A 16,268-nucleotide genomic window follows, 5' to 3' on the forward strand; every position below is an offset into this window, starting at 1 on the left:
CCTGTACACCAGGACCAATGTACCACACTGGGTGATAACCATATAATCAAATTTTGGTGCCTGTTGGTTTAGTGGGTGATTATGGCACTCCAATCGGATTGAGCTGGTGAAGATTTATATCAATGGGGTGGTTGGGATTTATTGCCCATGTATTGCCACTCAGGGATAAGTGAGGTTGGTCACTCTCATCTTAAATGTCAGGACCAACTTGCCTAGCTCCGGGCTCCTACGCTTCTCATGGGGCAACGTAGGAGTGGATGATGGATGGATGATAGATAGATAGATATAGATATAGATATATATATATATATATATACACTATATATACTATATATATATACTTTATATACTATATATATACTTTATATATACAGTATAATCCCAGTTATCCAATTACCAGGCAACCAGACTTATCAGATAAACAGGAAAATTCACGGACTGGCAAATATATAGATAATACTGTTTAAGTGTGTGCCAGTTTCACTGGCCACCTCAGCAAAGGTTAGTCACGTGAGACTGGGTGAAGTCAGGGGATGTGAAGCAAAGGCATTTCTGGTCAAGGTCGTTTCCTAATTAATCCCCTTTTCAGCACTCCTCCTCCCCCTTCCCTCCCCCCTAGTTTAGTCACCCTACATACTTCCACAAATCACCAGTCAGCTTTCCGCCGTCAATCAGTAAACAAGCACTTTCGCTGTTGCGCTATCCTGTGTTGCCGTGTCGTGATTAGTGATATGTATTATGAAGTCTAAAGTACAAACAGCTTTTAACACATTGTGGTCACCTTGAGACAAAAGCTGGACAAATGCAACAGCCTTGAAAATGGTGAACATTGTAAGCCACTGACCACCAAATTTAACGTAGGAAATTCCACGAGTTATGATACGAAATCTCAATGACCCAAGCTATTTGTGTGTGTATTTACCTAGTTGTGACATACAGGAAGTGAGCTACGCTCATGGGGTCCCGTCTCTTTTTCTTATTAAGTCAAGTTTTGCTTTGAACTCATTTAAGTTTTTAGACTGGACGATCTCTTTGTCCAGGCTGTTCCACAGGTCTGTTCATTTGCATGGAAAGCTATATTTCTTGTTATCTTTCAAACAACTTGGTTTTTTCAGTTTCATTCCATGTCCTCTTGTTATTCTCCCATCTCAGACAAACAGATCATTTTTATCAATTTTATCTAGTCCCATCATGGCCCTGAACCCTGCAATCAAGTCGCTTCTCTCTTTCTCCTTTCTTCTAGGGAAGGCAGATCCAGCTTTTCCAGCCTCTTTCCGTAAGACAGATCTGCTAGGCTGCAGACCATCTTGGTTGCTGTTCTTTGTATTCTCTTGATCTTATATCTTTCTTCTTGTGTTAGGACCACACTACTGCTACATATTCCAATCTGGGGCGGATCATGGCCACTATCAATTTTTTCATCATTTCCTCATCCATGTAATGGAATGCCACTCTTATGTTAGTCAAGAGATTGTCTCTAACTCTGAAATCTCCATTCTAGGAGATTTCAATGTTCACCACCACCTTTGGCTCTCCTCTCCTTTCGCTGATCCACCTGGTGAACAAGCCTACACCTTTTCTATCCATAATGACCTAGAGCAGCTTGTACAGCACCCTACCCGTATCTTTGACCGCCATGGAAAGAGCTCCAACATACTTGACCTCTTCCATACTACTAATCCTTCTGCTTACACTGTTAATCTTTTCTCTCCATTGGGCTCCTCCGATCACAACCTTATCACCTTAACCTGTCCTATCACTCCAGTACGGCCTGTGGACCCTCCAAAGAAATGTCATCTGTGGCACTTTGGAGCTGAAGATTGGGAGGCCCTCAGGCAGTACTTCTTTGATTTTCCCTGGAATGATTATTGCTTCCATGGCCGGGAGACATCTGAGTGTGCCTTGCGCATTACACAGGTTATTCTCTTGGGCATGGAAGCATACTTTTTTTCTTTTTTTTTCTTTTTTTATAAATAACAGAATGGAGGAAGGAAAAACAAATGAGTAAAAAAAAAAATAATCCATACACCAGATTACTGGTGTCCTCTGTTCATAAAATATCTGTAACAGTTAGACTTGAACAGTTGTGGGTTGAAATTTGGAGGGAAACAACTCTGGGGAAGCGAGTTCCAGAGAGATGCAGTTCGGGGAATGAAAGAATTCTGATAGGCAGAAGTTCTGCAGTATGGCTGAGTGACATTCCAGTCATGAGCACTACCAGATGCCCATGTAGCACGAGGGAAGGCATGGAGAGGTGGCACCATGGATGCAACTTCGTCTGAGCATTTGCCAAAAAAATATCTGTAAAATAATGCAAGGGAGGCAACATTCCTTCTTACTTGCAGGGGAGGTAGTTTATATGTAATGGCAGGGTTGTTAATGATTCTATCAGCTTTGTTCTGAATTTTGTCTAATTGTCTTAATGCAACCTCTCCACAACCATTCCACAAGGGTGAGCAATATTCAAGCTGAGAGCGCACATGACTTATAAATTATAGCTAACTGCTCATCGGCGAAGAAGTTACGAACTCTGTACAATAATCCAAGTTTCTTTGATGCAGTTTTAGCAAGTGATCTGACATGAGAGGTCCAGCTGAGGGCACTGTTAAGTGAGACGCCAAGAATTTCAATACTTTTGGAGATGGGAATATTAGTAGCACTGAAGGTAATGTACGAATCTGGCAATATGTGTCTATTAGTAAACTGCATATATTTAGTTTTACTAGCATTAAAAGAGACAAGGTTGTTTTGTCCCCATTCACTGATTGTAGATAGATCTTGATTTATGGAGATGGCTGTACTGAGTTGAGAGGTGGAGATATTAGACTTTGTAAATGGATGTCTGAGTGTAAATGAACTATGTAGTGTTGAGTCATCTGCATATGAGTGAATGGGATTGTGGGTGACAGATAAGAGATCATTAATATGAACCAGAAATAGGGTTGGTGCCAGAACTGATCCCTGCGTCACGCCGGTGTTAATTGAGTGGAAATTGGAATATACATCATCTACTTTTACTCTTATTCTCCTGTCACTAAGATATGAAGAAATCAAAGGAACAAAAGACGTTAGTCCATAGCAAGGGAGTTCCTTTCTCATATCCTTTGACTAATGCAAGAAAGCCATGGTTTAATCACGCATATTCTAATGCTGTCCGCAACAAGGAGAGGGCCTATAAAAGGTACCGGAGCTAACCCACCCCTGAATCACATCATCTTTACGTTTCTGCCCAGAATCGTGCTAAGTCTGTTCTTCGCTCTGCTAAAAATAATTTTGACCATACTAAATGCTCTCAACTCTCGAACTCGAATTCTTCCTGCTCCTTCTGGCACCGTGCCAAAAACTTAACTGCTTTACTTCATCATCCCTCCCTCGTCTTTTCTACTCTGATGGCTCTGTAGCTATTTCTTCTACTGATAAAGCAGATCTCTTCACTCAGACTTTCTCCTGCAATCCCATCTTGGATGATTCCGGTGCTGTTCCTCCATCACTTCCCCCCTCTGACTTCCTCATGGCTGACATTAAAATTTCTTCAGCTGATGTATTTTCTGCCATTGCTGGCCTCAGTACTAATAAGGCATATGGGCCTGATGGAGTCCCTCCTGTTGTTCTCAAGAACTGTGCTTCTGTGCTTACACCCTGCCTAGGCAAGCTCTTTCATCTTCATCTGTCAACTTGTACCTTTCCTTCTGGCTGGGAGTTTGCTCTCATTCAGCGAGTCCCAAAGAAGGGTGACCATTCCCAATCCTCTAACTATCGTCCAATTGCTTTAACATCCTGTATCTCAATAGTTTTCAAGTCAGTTCATAATAGAAAAATTTTATAGCATCTTTCGTATCACAACCTTCTTTCTGATTGTCAGTATGGCTTCCGTCAGGGACGCTCCACAGGCGATCTTCTCACCTACCTTTCAGACTCCTGGTCATCCTTCTTTCGGGACTTTGGCATAAGCTTTGCCATTGCACTTGACATCTCTAAGGCTTTCGATCGAGTCTGGCATAAATCTTTAATTTCCAAATGGTTTCTATCCTTCTATCTGTGCCTTCATCTCTAGCTTCCTTTCTGGTCATTCTATAGCTGCTGTTGTAGACAGCCATCGTTCTTTTCCTAGATCTGTCAACAGTGGTGTTCCTCAGGGCTCTGTCTTGTCACCAACTTTCTTCCTTTTATTCATCAATGACCTTCTAAGCTGTACATCTAACCCTATCCTCTCTTATGCTGATGACTCCGCCCTTCACCTTTCCATTCGGTTCACGCAACGTCCTTCTCAGCAGTTACTTCAGCAAACAAGGGATGAGGCTATGGCACACTTAATGTCTGACTTGGCTCATATCTCTGACTGGGGTAAAAATAATCTGATTGTTTTTAATGCATCAAAGACTCAGTTTTTACACCTGTCAACCCGACAAAATCTTCCACAGGAATACCCACTAATGTTTAATAATATTCAGCTTAATCCTGCATCATCCTTGAACATGCTTGGGGTTTCATTTACTCAGGACTTGTCTTGGAAAGATCATATTACATCTCTTATAAAATCTGCTTCCAAGGGATTGGGTGTGCTAAGCCGACTCCGTTCCTTCTTTACCCCTGCACAATTGTTGACTTTATACAGGGGTTTTATCTGCCCCTGTGTGAAGTACAGCTCTCATGTGTGGGGAGGCTCCCCACATATAGCTCTTCTCAATAGGGTGGAGTCAAAGGCTTTCTGTCTCATTAACTCTCCTCCTCCTCTTACTGACTCCCTTCAACCTCTGTCTCTTCGTCGCACTGTTGCATCTTTATCTCTTTTCTTTCGCTACTTCAGTGGTCACTGCGCCTCTGAACTGTCTGCATGCATTCCTCCACCTCTACGACAGGCGCCTAGCACTCGTCTAGCAGCAAACTCTCATCCCATTTCTGTCCAACTCTCTAATGCAAGAGTTAACCGTTACTCCCAGTCCTTCATTTTATGCAACAGGTCAACTCTGGAACTGTCTCCCTCTGTCTGTATTTCCTACTTCTTATAATCTCCAGTCTTTCAAACGCAGTGTTTCCAGGCATCTTGAAATTATCAGATCTTGAATTGGGCTCTCTCTTGTGTTTTGTTTTTCTCTTGGAAGGAACAACAGTTGTGGGCTCGCAGCCTTTGGTTCCTTCTTCCTCGCTTTGAAAAAAAATATATATATATATATATATATATATCTTGTTATCGTGTTTTTCCAGTGACAAACTATCCTGGGCCAGCACTCCCAAATCTTTCTCTTCTCTCACTTTTTTGATTAGTTCATTACCCTTCATGTAATTCAGTGATGGCCTCTTAGCACTCGTACCCATTTCTCGTATTTTACATTTTTTTTGTGTTTAATTTCATTTCACATCTGGGTCCAATCTTGGATCCTATTCAGGTCTTCCTGCAGCATTTTACAGTCTTCCTCAACTTCTACTCTCCTCAAGATCTTTGCATCGTCAGCAAACAGACTTGCATAACTGTTCATTCCATCTACCATATCATTTACGTAAATCAGGAACATTACTGGCGCCAACACCGAGCCCTGTGGGACTCCAATTGTTACTTCACTCCATCCAGACATCTTACCCTTTATTACTGTCCTCATTTGTCTTTCCCTTAAGAAGTCTTTCATCCACTCCAGGATGTTTCCCTTCAGTCCGCCTGTGTGTTCCAATTTCCACGTTAGTCGCTTATGGGGTACCTTATCAAAGGCTTTCTCCAAATGTAGATACACACAATCCATCCAGCTGTCTCTCTCCTGTAGCACATCAATCGCTCTTGAGTAAAAGCTCAACAAGTTGGAAACACATGACCATCCATTTCTGAATCCAAACTGGCTCTCAGCCAATATGTTCATCTCTTATAGATATTTTATCCATCTGTCTTTCAGGATTCTCTCACACAATTTTGCAACTACTCTGGTCAGGGACACTGGTCTATAATTCAGGGGTTCTTCCTTGTTTCCTCCATTATAAATTGGTAACACATTGGCCCTTTTCCATTCCCAAGGCACTTTCCCTTCTTCCAGTGAACACAGTTAAATCGTGAATCTTATCTGCCAGTTGTTCTCTGCATTCTTTCAGTACCCAAGTAGAGATTTCGTCCAGTCCTGGGGCTTTCCTTACATCTTGAGTTTCCAGTAATTTATACACTTCCTTCACTTCCACTTTTATGTCTTTTATCACTACATTTCTAGTCACACCCTCCCCCTCCTCAAAATCCCTTTCTTTAGTGAAAACTGATTGGAAACATTTGTTCATTATTTCAGCTTGCATTGCCACTTCTCTGTAGATATCTCCTTCTACTTTCAGTTTGGTGATTCCTTCCTTTTGTTTCAAGTTGCCATTAACAAATCTATAAAACAATTTGGGTTCTTCCTTACATTTATCAATTATATCTTTTTCAAAGTTCCTTTCTTCCTCACTGCATATTCTTGTATATTCATTTCTAGTTCTTTTATATTCTTTCTTTGATTTATTATTACCTCTCTTTCTCCATTTGTTCCATGCCATGTCCCTTTCTTTTTTTGCTATCATGCACCTTCTGTTAAACCAATTCTTCCTGTTTTCTTTCCTACGTACTCCTGGAACATGTTTCTACACTCCCGAATTATAGAGGTCTAGAAAGATATCCTACTTCCTTTGCGTCTCTTTTGTTTCTCTGAATTTTCTCCAATCCACATTTTCTAAAAATTTCTTCAGTCCTCTAAAGTTTGCTTTCCCATAGTTGTATTTTCCCTGCCTATAAAGCTGATCACTTGGCACTACATTCCCTTTTATCATTTGGAACTCAATGACCACATGATCACTTTTTCCTATAGGACACTGATATTTTAAATTTTCAACTACAGCAGGTTCTTTAGTTAGCGGTAAATCTAATCTTGCTGGCGTGTCGTCGCCTCTGAATCTAGTCTCTTCTTTGACCCATTGGGTCATAACATTATTCATTACTATATTTAACAATACAGTGCTCGTCAGAAGTATTCAGCGATGTCCGCCGGGCGCGCAATACTTATGGCCCAAAAAGAATCACCCCATTTTTGGGGGTAAGAATTGAGCCACAAGTTTGAGCTCCGAGCATGACGTCACGGTAGCCTGAGGCCTTCTGACGCGCTGGTTGGTTCCCGCCTCAGTTGCCCACGGGCTGCCTGAGAGAGAGGAACTCCGCCGAGTGTCCCTCTCAAATTGCGCCATTTTTTACCGAGTGTCCCGCAGTGTTTTGGCCTTCAAAACTTTGTTATGGCACCTATCCGTGAACTATCGAGTGAAATCATATCCCAGATCATTGCTCTAAAGGAGGCAGGCCACCAGACAAAGGAAATTAGTGAATTGGTTGGTGTGGGACGATCGACAGTGCGTCGTTGGTGTGCGCGGTTTCGGGAGGAAAACAGTGGTGAAGTTCCCACAAAGAAACCGAGGTCTGGTAGGCCTAGGAAAACTTCCCCAAGGTCTGTTAATGTTTTAAAACGTGCAGTGGAGTTTAATCCTTGTGTGAGTGCAAGGAAAATTAAGGAGAGCAACCCAGAAGTGTTTGGTGAGGGGTCAGTGAGAACAGTGTCTCGTAGGGTGCATGAGCTTGGTTACACAAGTCACAGGCCTGTGAAAAAGCCTCTTCTCTCTAGCAGCCAGAGAATTCGTAGGCTTGCCTTTGCTAATAAATATCTAAATTGGGGTGAGGAGCAATGGTTGTCAGTGTTGTGGTCTGATGAGGCAACGTTTAGTGTTACCTGTAACAGAGGAGCATGCAAAGGTAGTGACCCACTTGACCCACGGTATGTAGAAAGCACAGTTAAACATCCTGATTCACTCATGGTATGGGGTTGTTTTTCAGGGAAGGGTTTGGGGAAGCTTGTTGTACTTCCCAAGAACCTCAGAGTGAATCAGGATGTTTACCTGGAGCTTCTGTGTGATCATTTACCAGACTCCTTCGAGCTAACAGGTGCACGAGTGTTTCAGCAGGACGGTGCACCTGCTCACAAGGCCAAATCGGTCACCAATTGGCTTCGTGACTGCGAGGTATCATTCATGACAGACTGGCCAGGAAATAGCCCAGACCTCAACCCGATTGAAAACCTCTGGTACCTCGTAAAGAAGAGTCTCCAAGGGAAGGACGTGAGCTCTCTGCCTAAGCTGGAAGCCGCCATTCGTGACTCCTGGGACAAAATACCCCTCCAGCACCTCAGGAGCCTCGCCCTTTCACTTCCAAGACGTCTCAGGTCCGTGAAGAAACGTAAAGGCTACCCTACGAAGCACTAAAGGTAAATAAAATGCATTATTTATATGTTTTTTCAATGTTGAAAGGTTTGTTTCTCAGGAGGGACGCAGGGCGCCCCATACTTCTGACGAGCACTGTATAGTGCCCCAAGAATATTCATTGCTTCCTGAGTCCCATTCCTCCCAGTTCACCTCTTTACGGTTAAAATCCCCCATCATAATTATGTTATTGCTTTTCTCAGTCACTTTCTTGAGATAGCTGACCATGTCTGACAACATCTCCTGATATTCATCGTCCTTCCATGCCCTTGTCTTAGGGGGAACGTATACTACTGCAATGTCTCTCTTGCCATTCTCTCCGGTTTGTAGTTTCATATTTATCGCTTCAGCCTTAACCTCTCCCAGTTCACATTTTTCACACTGATGATGTTCTTTACTGCTATCATCACTCCTCCTCCCGTTTTTTTCTTTTTTGTCCCTTTTCCACAGTTTGTATTTGCCATCTCCCATATGGATGTCAATATCCTCTCTTAACTTACTCTCGTTGGGTCTGGTTAGTACTTGGATGGGTGACCGCCTGGGAACACCAGATGCTCTTGGCATAACGTTCTCCCTACGTGTCAAGTGGGGTTGGTGGAGGAGTAGTGCCTCTCCCTGTAAAACAATTAACTCTAAGCCCTTGGCCAGCCCGTTTGGGATACATGGTGTCTGGCAATGAATGAATGAAATGAAACTTAGTCTCTATCTATCTGTAGCCCGATGCCCTAATCCCGCAAAGGGTGGCCGCAGACAAAACGCCTCCAAGTCGCTCTGTCACCCATGATTTGACTACCCTCCCCCCAACTCACCCCCCCTCCTCCCTCATATACCTCTCAACTCCATCCCTCCACCTTATCCTCAGTCTACCCCTTCCTCTCCCTCCCTCCACCTTACCTACATACACCCTCTTAGTCAGTCTTTCATTCTGCATTCTCTCCACATGTCTGAACCACCTCAGTGTATTTCTCCTAATCTTCTCAACCACATCCACCCCACAACGTTCCTTCATTTCTTCATTCGTCAACCTGTCCCTCCATGTCACTCCACATGCTCCTCTCAAGTAACTCATTTCTACTGCTCTCACTCTTGGCTTGTTCCCCTCTTGCAGGGTCCACGCCTCGCTTCCATACGTCAGGGTAGGGATCACAATACTATCATGCAGTGACTTCTTAACTTCCATACTCACCTCCCTATTCCTCATCACTGCTTTCAGTGAACCAACAACCTTCCTTCCCTGCTGTACCTTTTCACGCACTTCATCCCCCAAAGTTCCATCCTTACTCATCACACTACCCAAGTACTTAAATGCACTCACATTCTCCATGTCCTCACCATCCAACCTTACTGTACATTCTGTGACTTCATTCCTCTTAACCCTTACACCACGGGCATGTTTCCCAGTGTTTTGCATCTCCAGCGGTGTTATTCGGCCTCCGACAGACTCTCAAAAAATATTTGCCAAAAATCAGTTATTAGTCCTAGAATATTAAAATTACATATGCTTATGGCACATACCTTCAGCTTTCTCCTGGGATGTTTGTTGAGCCTTCGTCGATTACCGTAGGACTTGTGGAGACCTCTGAAGTTGGGTAACGAAGTCTCCACTTTACACCTCCCGACAACCCGTAATATGATTACCACAGCCAGATATTAACACTATAAACACTACTCTATGATTATCAAGTAGTTTGGGATCCATACTCCAAATAAAAACCACTGTGAAAGCAATGAAAATTACAAGCGCGTATGACCTTCCCACTTGCGCTAGTTCGCTGTTGGTATTCTGTCATTATTCATAAAACCCCTCACACTTTATATTTCTGTTACTATATAACACTTATATATATCTACAGTTTTTATCCATAAGTTTCCTTCAGTAGTATTACTTTATTGTCACTGTAGGGATTCAATTTCTTTCAGTAAAATACGTAGCATTCACTTTCTCGTCCTGTATACAGTGGGGCACCAATTTTCGCGCCTAATTGGGTCCAAAAATAATGCGCGAAAGTGGAATTAGCGAAAGTTGGGGCATTGTCTTTATGGCAAAAAGGCTAATTGGTTCCTGGTTATCCTAAAGTAACATCAGATTTTCATTTTCACTTGCAATACAGTATATCAGATCACTATTGTACATTGCATTGTGAGATACAAACAATAAAAACTGTACAGTACACATTATATGAGGAGAAACATACCACAGAGACCAGGTTGAGGTGTTTAATGGATGTTGGGGGTAAGTATCTGAGGCGCGTGGCGGGCTTATTTAGCCACGCCAGACGTATTGGCGCCACCTCTTGCTTACGGCAGATTTCACTGTTTTTTGCGCCCTTGTCCATGTGCTCAACTATCTTCCTTTTCATTTCATTATTGCTGCCGTTTCTTCACTCCAACACGATACTCTCTTTTAGCCTTGGCCTTTCCTCCCGACTTTGAATGTCCCGGCCACTTTTTATCACCACCACTGCCTCCTGGCCCTCCCCCCACACCACCAGACTCTCCCCCCACACCACCAGGCCCTTTCCCCACACTACCAGGTATAGTAGAGGCCATTGAACCGCGAGAATCCAACACAATGGAGCTAGCACGCTCGTACACAATGGCGGGAATGGGTGGACAGAGTGTTGACATGACGTCATTCAAGATGGTGGTGGGTTGTGGGCGGGCGGTGCAGGAAATTCAAAGTTCAAAATATTGTCCCAAACCCAAAATTTGTGCGCGAAAATCGATTTTTTTCAAGCGAAAGTGGAAGTTAGGGAATATTTGGTGCATGCCGCGAAAGTGGATTCTGCGAATCCTGCTGTAGCGAAAGTTGGTGCACTACTGTACTAGCATTGAGAGTGAATGTCACTTTCACCTTCACTCTCATAACTCATAGTATTCAGACATGCTAGAGTGAAACTTTCACTTTCAATACTCCGAGGGTATATAATCGTATTCTTATAATACTACTCATTTACATTTCTATTTACGTTCTCTATTTTATTTACATTATTTACATTTCTATTTTATTTACACTGTGTTATGCACTATCACTTGAAGTAACTTATAAAACTATTTTCCACTGTTCACGTATATTTACATTCATTACTTTCACTTGCTGTTTACTCATTATTTACAATTCCACTTGCACTGTTTTACTCAGTAGAAAGATCGTAGTCACTCTTTTATCAATTGTCAGCCCTTTACATCTTTCCACACGAGGTTTGGTAGGGGGTAAAGGTCACAGGGCCCTTTGCATGGGGGTGAAAAGTCCTTGAAGTCAGCAAGAGCGAACAGACATACCTTCACATTGGAAGATGAGAGTGAACTGATAAGGGTGGGCTGGGGTGGTGGCCTACCTAGGGAAATCCATTACTGCCAATGTTAGCCTCTTGACAGCAGCTAATATACAGCAGTGAAATGATTGGCAGGAAATCTAGACAATACATTATAAATTAGGTAGTTCCAGGTGAATGTAAATATCACTTAGGCTTCTCCCTTCCCTCCTTATATGTATATTTATTACGAAAATAGATTATACGGCATATTTCAAGGGGAAATAAACAGCGAAAATTAGCGAACGAGTGCACATGAGGTGTTGTCAGGTGATAATTAGCCAATTCCAGGTGTATGGCACTCTCACTTACCTTATATACATGGATGGGGTTGTAAAGGAGGTGCAGGGTAGGGCAGTGGATGTGGGGGTGGCTCTAATGAATGAGGGTGAGATTTGGAAGCTTCCGGTGTTGCTGTTTGCTGATGATACAGTACTTTTGAGTGAAGATGAATGGGAGTTGCAAGGTTTGGTGAATGAATTTGGGACAGTGTGTAGGAGGAGGAAGCAGAAAGTTAATGTAAACAAAAGTAAAGTGATGGTGTTTGAGAGGAATGAAGTCACAGAGTGTGCAGTGAGGTTGGATGGTGAGGATATGGAGAATGTGAGTGCATTCAAGTACTTGGGTAGTGTGATGAGTAAGGATGGAACTTTGGGGGATGAAGTGCGTGAAAGGGTACAGCAGGGAAGGAAGGTCGTTGGTACACTGAAAGCAGTGATGAGAAATAGGGAGGTGAGGATGGAAGTGAAGAAGTCACTGCATGATAGTATTGTGATCCCTACCCTGACGTATGGAAGCGAGGCATGGACCTTGCAAGAGGGGAACAAGTCAAGAGTGAGAGCAGTAGAAATGAGTTACTTGAGAGGAGCATGTGGAGTGACATGGAGGGACAGGTTGACGAATGAATAAGTGAAGGAACGATGTGGGGTGGATGTGGATGTGGTTGAGAAGATTAGGAGAAATACACTGAGGTGGTTTGGACATGTGAAGAGAATGGAGAATGAAAGACTGACTAAGAGGGTGTATGTAGGTGAGGTGGAGGGAGAGAGAGGGAGAGGTAGACCGAGGATGAGGTGGAGAGATGGAGTTGAGAGGTATATGAGGGAGGAGGGGGTGAGTTGGGGGGAGGGTAGTCAAATGGTAGGTGATAGAGCATGATAGTATTGTGATCCCTACCCTGACGTATGGAAGCGAGGCATGGACCTTGCAAGAGGGGAACAAGTCAAGAGTGAGAGCAGTAGAAATGAGTTACTTGAGAGGAGCATGTGGAGTGACATGGAGGGACAGGTTGACGAATGAATAAGTGAAGGAACGATGTGGGGTGGATGTGGATGTGGTTGAGAAGATTAGGAGAAATACACTGAGGTGGTTTGGACATGTGAAGAGAATGGAGAATGAAAGACTGACTAAGAGGGTGTATGTAGGTGAGGTGGAGGGAGAGAGAGGGAGAGGTAGACCGAGGATGAGGTGGAGAGATGGAGTTGAGAGGTATATGAGGGAGGAGGGGGTGAGTTGGGGGGAGGGTAGTCAAATGGTAGGTGACAGAGCGACTTGGAGGCGTTTTGTCTGCGGCCACCCTTTGCGGGATTAGGGCGTCAGGCTATAGATATAGATAGATAGATAGACAGACTTACCTTATTTCTTTCTTGTATATATTATTTGGTATAAGAATAGGGCATAGGGCTTATTTCAATGGATGAAATCAGTGAAAAATTCCAGGGAAGATTTACTTAGCGTAGCATGGCTGGGCATGCGAGAGGATAGGGTAATGGAGGGGGGGTAGGGAGGAGAGTCAAGAATGGGGAGAAATGGCTAAATTGTCAACAATGGATGAGAGTACAGATGAGATTAGGAGTGCTGACTAGTATTGGACATTGGCAGTACTGATAGATGATACAAGCCACCACTTGGAAGCCCAGGTGAATTCAAAATAACACAGAATCACAAAAGCGACGCCCTGCGGTATGATCCCTTGCTCCCAAGCGTCACGAAAGTGACGCCCCGCGGTTAAGGGGTTCAACACCATAACTTTACTTTTGTTTACATTAACTTTCAGCGTCCTCCTCCTACACACTGTCCCAAATTCATTCACCAAACCTTTCAATTCCCATTCATCTTCACTCAACAATACTTTATAATCAGCAAACAGCAACATTGGAATCTTCCAAATCTCACCCTCGTTCATTAGAGCCACCCCCACATCCACTGCCCTACCCTGCACCTCCTTTACAACCCCATCCATGTATATATTAAACAGCCATGGAGACATCACACAACCCTGTTTCAGTCCCACATTGAGATAAAAAAACTCACTCAGCTCACCATCCAGTCGCACCGCAGCCCTAGCTCCTTCGTACATACTGTACTCTTCAAAGCATTCAGCAATTTCCCCTCCACTCCATATATTCTTAATACCTTCCACATACCATGCCTATCTATTCTGTCATAAGCTTTCTCCAAGTCCATGAAGGCAGCATACACTTTCTTTCCCTTCTCTAGATACTTCTCCACTAAACATCTTAGTACAAATATCTGATCTAAACACCCTTTTCCCTTCCTAAATCCCCCTTGTTCTTCTCCAACTAGCTCCTCTGTCATATGCCTAACCCTAGCAATGAGTATTCTACCATATATTTTACCAGTCACACTAAGAAGGCAAATACCCCTATGGTCTCTATATTGCACATAATATCTGGTTCATGTTCCCTCAAGTAATCACTGATTTCTAACCTTGCCGATATTAAACCATCAGCAGTAGTATATGCCACTTTCCAACTTTTTTTGCTGTTCTTTATTCCCTCTTCTCTCCTTCTTTCTGTCGGTACCACTTCCTCAGTTTCTGATCCATAACTCTCCAATAGAACATTGTCTTCTCTTCCTCCGCTCTCTGTTTTTTGCCTTTGCTTCCTTTAATAGCTCCTTTATCATAGCTCTTTCTTCCTCATTTGTTTCTCTCCTTATCCAAACATTCTTTAGTTCTTCCTTTTCTGGTAATTTCCATGTTTTATTAATAATTTCATTTACCATTGCCTGAGACTTAAATTTTAAGTGGCCTCGCCCTTATCATTCTTTTTCTGTGCCTGCCCTCCTCTCTTCCTATTTCTCCCATCTTTCCTGTCACTTTATTACTTTTCTTTCCTTTACAGGTGGCTTTACATTGACTGACAAGCCAAATGGTTTCCTGTAAGCCAAGAAACTATTTACAACGCTGGGTGGTAACCATATAACCAAACCATACGTGCTCCCTACGTGTCAACAAGTGGGTTAGTGGAGGGTTAGTGCCTCTCCCCATAAAACAACTCAAAGTCAAATGGCCACCCCTTACGGGATTATGGCATCTGGCAATAGATAGATAAATAGACCCCTCCTTCCTTGTACTTTCCTGGCCTAAACACTTCTTCAGTCTCTTCTTGAGCTTCACTGTTAGCCTCTATAACTACTGATACTATCTCTTTTGCTTTATTCCGTTCTTCTCTTTCCCGTTCTGACCTTACTGTCATCCGTTTTTCTTTTAGTCCTGAAATTATCACACATTTTTTTCTTGTCTGCTACATCCCTGACTAGAGATTTTCTACTTCTTAATACCCTAACCACTTCCTTTTCCACCTTTTCCCTGCTTTGTTGGTCTATAACCTCCTTCAGATTTATATTTTCTTCCTCCTGAATTTTCATCCACCCCTTATGCTGCTCTTTGACTTTCTTAATATGTTCATCATGCATGCTCATCAAGTTTACTTTTCATCCTGTCCCGTTCTTCTTCCAACCTCGTATTTTCCCTCTTGAGCTGTTTTATTTCATCTGAGGCAGATTCATTACTCAATCTTAATTCCGTAACTTGCCTTTCTTGTTCAGCACTGTGTGTACAGACGTTATCCAACTTGTTCTTAAGTATCGTAATCTCTTTACCCTGTTCTAAGGTCCAATCCTGTAACTGTCTAATTATTGACCATACCTTCTTTAATTGTTGGACATTCCTCTCTGCCATTTTCTCCACTCCTGCAACTCTTGTTAGATTCAGTTTAACACTTCCTTCACCCTTATCCTCGTCAGTAAAGCCCTCAAACTCTCCGCCATCAGGTGTAAACAAAGAGCTACCTCCTTCCGCCATGATGCAGCCTACGAAAACTTTACACTTTCATTGTATTTTGCACTCTTGTTGGACCAAAATCTGTGCTTTTTTTACTACTATCAGACGGGACCACCATTCACGTATTCATTTACATAATCACAATAGGCTGGGTTCCTTTTTGCCGCTGGTTCGACGTTTAATTCCCCACGATCCACAAAGAGCTCCGTCTCTGTCAGCGACCTGTGTGTGTGTGTGTGTGAAAAGCAAGATGAATAGTTCCATTGTAAAAAGGTATACTCTTCATTGGCCAAAAATGTGTGGTACCAGTGCAGTTTTCTACCAAACCAACTGACTTTAGCTACCCACAAGCTTCCAGCATCTTACAGTACCTTGGCAAGTCCATTCTTTCAAATTTTATTTATTTTATTCATAAGAACATCAAAAAATAAACTATAGGAATAAATCTTGAGCATTAATTGGTGAACTGATGTTTTGGGAAGAAGTGTTCTACAGTAGAGTTATCACAAGTTCATGACTCCCTTACTCAGTTGTGTATGTGCCCTCACTGACCGCTGTCACTCCACCCCTCGCTCGCCACTCAGCTATTTTGCAAGTAAAACAGCAAATATTTATGGATTGCA

General features: G+C 42.8%; 1 protein-coding gene across 1 annotated transcript in view; it reads left to right on the forward strand.

The window, feature by feature from the left end:
- The window catches only part of aux (cyclin-G-associated kinase), a 462,562-nt gene that overhangs the window by 362,748 nt on the left and 83,546 nt on the right, over window positions 1-16,268 (forward strand). The window lies entirely within an intron of this gene.

Source organism: Coenobita brevimanus, chromosome 99 (assembly GCF_032717465.1).
Source record: "Coenobita brevimanus isolate Jiangsu-jjx chromosome 99, ASM3271746v2, whole genome shotgun sequence".
NCBI classification, from domain to species: Eukaryota; Metazoa; Arthropoda; class Malacostraca; order Decapoda; family Coenobitidae; genus Coenobita; species Coenobita brevimanus.